At 26.3% G+C, this 5,000-nt stretch overlaps 1 long non-coding RNA gene across 1 annotated transcript in view; it reads right to left on the bottom strand.

Moving 5' to 3' along the window:
• Positions 1 to 1,736, bottom strand: part of LOC119598530 — a 2,871-nt gene extending 1,135 nt beyond the window's left edge. The window contains exon 1 of the long non-coding RNA XR_005230972.1: positions 1,570 to 1,736. This is a non-coding gene — a long non-coding RNA (uncharacterized LOC119598530). The remainder of the gene's footprint in view (positions 1 to 1,569) is intronic.
• Between the last annotated feature and the right edge of the window lie 3,264 nt (positions 1,737 to 5,000).

The raw sequence follows: 5,000 nt of genomic DNA, 5'->3' as shown, positions 1-5,000 counted from the left end.
TTTCTCTTCCCTTTCTCCCTCTCCCTTCCTTCCTTTGTCCTCTCTCTTTCCCTCCCCCACTCTTTCTCACATCTCGTCTTATTTATCCGCATATATTAGTTTATATTTATTCATTTGTATGAATCAGTTCACATATATTCCTTAAAATGTATTAATGTTCATATATCCACTCATATACACCAATTCACACACACACACATATGTATATATATATATATATATATATATATATATATATATATATATATATATATTATATATATATACATATATATATAAATGTATATATATATATAAATGTATATATATAAACAAATGTATATATATATAAATGTATATATATATATATATATATATATATATATATATATATATATCATAATTATTTATATCTACCGTTCATTTTACATCACTGTTTCATATACAGCATTGTTCATGTATTTCACAAGACCATTCATGCATTATACAAATCCTTTTATGCATATTATAAATCGGTTCATGCATTTTACAGATCAGTCCATGTATCGTAGAAACAGCCCATGCATTTTACAAATCAGTTCATGCATTTCACAAGTATGTCCATGCATTCTGCAAGTTAGTTTATACATTTTACAAGTCAGGTCATGCAATTCACTACAATTTCTTACATTTTACAAAGAAGTTAATAGATGTTATAAGTCAGTTCATGCATTTCTCATGTATGCTCATGCATTCTACAAATCAGTTTATGCTTTGTACAAGTCAATTCATGTATTTTACATATCAGTTCATGCATTGAACAAGTCAGTTTATACACATTTTGTAAGACGTTCTAAGACGTGTGCCACACAAATATATCAAAATAAAATAAAGCGATCAAAGAAATACTTTTATATTACTCAGAAGGGCGTATGTATATGGTATATACACTCTAATATACTAATACGCATATAAACAAGTTTATTATTGATAAAACATAACACGTATTTGGCAACAGTGTCGTCTGTAAACATCGTTCATTTAAACTCGTCACTTTATTTCATATTCATAAATAACTTGAAATATATACGAAATGTTTTTTTTTTTCTTTGGGGAAATAAGCTAATGTGGTGGAGTAACATACAAAAGCAAATTACAGAAAAAAAAAAAAAATATATATATATATAACTATCAATGAAAATGTGATGATGACCTTTGCTGAAGCGCCAAAGCCGTGATATCGCTTTCTGCGGAACTTTGTAATTCATAAATACCCTGTGTTTTTCCCTAGTGCAAAATATACAGTGAACATGAGTAACACGTTCAAAAGGCTTAATTACAGAAATAAACATGAACATTTATCGGAATTCAGTGCAATCTGCCTGAGCGTAGAGTCCACGTCTATCGCTTGTTGCTTTCCTAGTCTAAAGTTTTAACTAAACTAGGTAGCCATAAATCAGAAGAATCAAATCATGAAGTTCAAAGCTTGAATAATTACGTAGCCGTCAACATGATCGTATTATTATCTTTAATAACGATTGGTAACATGTATAAGCAAAATTATTAACACCATGGTGTAAGATTTTGTTGATATCTGACAGAAGAACTCACCTTATCTGCGTGCATTAAGCAAGTTTGATTGATAAACGCATATAGTACTCGTTGTGGGAGTTAATAAAACTTAACTCTATGTATTGAGGAGGATTTACGTGGCACTACAGACGTTGTTTACATTACACATATAAAACCTTGCCGTTAAATGGCATACATAAACAAAAACATAGTCTTACATGGGTAACTTAACAAAATAGAATTTCACCTTGGTTTTGGTAATATGAGGTATATCATAGACACATGAAATAAAAGTATTCTTATACTATTAAGCATCTTTGATTATTCCAACAGATTTTATATGAGAGAGAGAGAAAAAAGTTCTTGTAACAAATTTGTTGTGCTATAGCATGAACTTTTTTATGGAATAATAATAAATAAAATTTGTGTTCTCTTAAATGTATTATCAAATACTACTATTTATTTGCTAATAATAATTCAGTTAAATCCAAAATAGCTCTATAATATTGGCTTTTTCAGTAAAAGCAATATTGAAATGAAAATATAATTCATTTCGCAAGTAAATCATGATAGAGTAACTTGAAATTAGCTCTGTAATTCTGGATCACTTTCAGTAAAAATTTTGGGTGACATAATTATAGAAGTTGGAAGATAATTTTATTCATAAAGAGTAAAGCATATATACATTTTTTACCGATCTTTTTGTTGTAGCAAAGGGTTTTTCATTTGTCACAACAAAAAAAATTTATTACAAGAAATCAGCATTTTTTTTCCCCCATTCAAAATCATCCCTAACTTATATAAAATCTTGAACTGGGGTGTTTTTACTTTTGCTTGTAGATTTTGTTTTCTTATTAAAGAGAAAAATGCAATTATGTCGACAATTATATAAAGCTTTGAACTCAATGATTTGACTCCTCTGATTAGGGCTACCTAGTATAGTCAAAACTTTAGAAAAGACGCCACACGCGATAGACGATTGTACTGCATTCCCAAATTGATTTCCATTGTTTTCTTTAAGCCTTTTGCATGTGTTACTCATATTCGTTAATATTTTTCTGCAGAAAGAAAAAAAAGTTTACTTTAATTTGAGGGTATTTATGAAGTCCCGCAGATAGTGATATCACGCATTGGCGCTTCAGCAAAGGTCATCATCACATTTTCATTGGTCGTCATATTTTACTATAATTGTGCATTTCTATGGTTGCTGCAATACATTATATTATTTCCCCATGGGAAAACACATTTTTCATACATTTAAAGGGATTTATGAATACTTTATACCCAAAGGGCCTAATAGTTTTTGCTTGCATATTTTGCAAATCTTAAAAAAAAAAAAAAAAAAAACGTTCATAGTGAAATAGCCTTATATATATATAAGGCTATATATATATATATATATATATATATATATATATATATATATATATATATATTTTATATTATTATATCATTCGAGCTTGAAAGTTCATGATTGAGTCCTCTGACGTATGGTCTCCTAATTAGCCAAAACTTTAGAATAAAACAGCAACAAGCGATAGTCGTAAACTCCACGCTTTTTGCAGATTGCACTGCATTCCTACTAAATTTATATGTTCATTTCTATAATTAGGCCTTTTGTGCATTTCACTCCCTGTTCATTATTATTATTATTATTATTATTTTTTTTTTTTTGAGAAAAATATCTTTAATTTTAGGTACTTATGAATAACGAAGTTCGAGAGAGCGATATCACGGCTTTGGCGCTTCAGCAAAGGCATCATCACATTTTCATTGATCGACTTAATTTTCCTGTAATTGTGGGATTTGTATGTGGGTTTCTCCAGCACATTGAATTATTTTGCTAAAAAAGGGAAGAAATAAAGATAGGGAAAAACACATTTGCATACATTTAAAGGTATTTATGAAAATGAAATAAACCCATGTGTGTAAAATGAACGATGTTTACGAAACGACACTGTTTTCCAAATACCCATTCAATGTATGGCAGACTTTGTCAGTAATGAACAGGTTAACCTATGCATTAGTTTAACATTAGAGTATTACTACCTATACGCCCTTTTGGGTGATATAAAAGTATTTCTTCAATCTATTTATTTCTTCATATTTTCGTGAAGAAACGTTTCAGACAAAATTTTTAGACGATTCTTGGACAATGTGTGCAATTAATAGGAAAGCAGTGGGAACCTACCTAAGCGTGGAGGCCAAAGAAATCACTTGTTGAGTTTTAAAATAAACTAGTTTGCCAATAATCAGAGGAGTCAACCATGGAGTTGAAAGCTCAAAAATTATTTAGGATTGTCAACATGAAGGTATTTTATTCTTTTTACAAGAGTATTACACATTTACTATTAGCTCATATATAATTGAACAGCATGTGTATGAAAATGATTATAATAAAAGTTAAGTAAATTATATACATATTTTTAATGATTACAAGAAAAAATGATTGTCGTTTTTTGCTTAGTGATGATGATAGTGTGTGTGATTTTGAGTCTATGTGACATAGTTAGTTTCGTAGATTGTGCATGTGTGGTGACGTAGTTACATATTTCGAACGATATACATTTAACATCATTTGTTCACTTTCTTATGTATCTTGAGTATTTTTATTATAGTTTAATATACAATTTATGTGTAATAGAATGGATCTGATTTAATCAGAAATAAATAATAAATCAGTATTACAATATAAACATTCTATGATTTATTTCATAAATGAACAAATTATAAATATTTACAATAGCCATAACTATTTGGATACATCTAATACCAACTCATGATACTTATAACTTCAACAAAATATAGCGCTTACTGAACATTATTATCAATATAAGTAATAGTAATTTTAATTTATTTTTTTTATTTTTATGTATTTCTTGATAAGAATAAAATATTCAAGACAATTATTGCATAGTATAGTGATTAATGAAATGGTAGTAAAGATAAGTCTTTAGTGATTCAACAAAATTGAAAAATTATAATATACGATAATATTATAATTATATACTATATTATATATATATATATATAATATATATATATATATATATAATATAATATATATATATATTTATATTTATATTGTAATTTATAATCTACAATATTATATATACTATATTAATATATATATATATATATATATATATTATATATATATATATATATATATATTATAATATATATATATTATTATGTTTATCTAATATTAGTATATATATTTATTATAATATAACAACATACATACATATATAATATTACAAACATCACAAAATTTGTTTTATTCTTTCTATATATATATATATACAATATAAAAACAAAACCTATAACAAATACACAATCAGCGAAAAAAAGTAAACCAATATAAGTATGTTTATTATATTTATAATATATATTATTATTATATAATATTAATATAATATATTTATATTATATATAATATATAAATATATTATAAATAATATAATATA

Source organism: Penaeus monodon, chromosome 41 (assembly GCF_015228065.2).
Source record: "Penaeus monodon isolate SGIC_2016 chromosome 41, NSTDA_Pmon_1, whole genome shotgun sequence".
Classification (NCBI taxonomy): Eukaryota; Metazoa; Arthropoda; class Malacostraca; order Decapoda; family Penaeidae; genus Penaeus; species Penaeus monodon.
The sequence above is the reverse complement of the archived record's forward strand: the minus strand, read 5'-3'. Positions and strand labels throughout refer to the sequence as shown.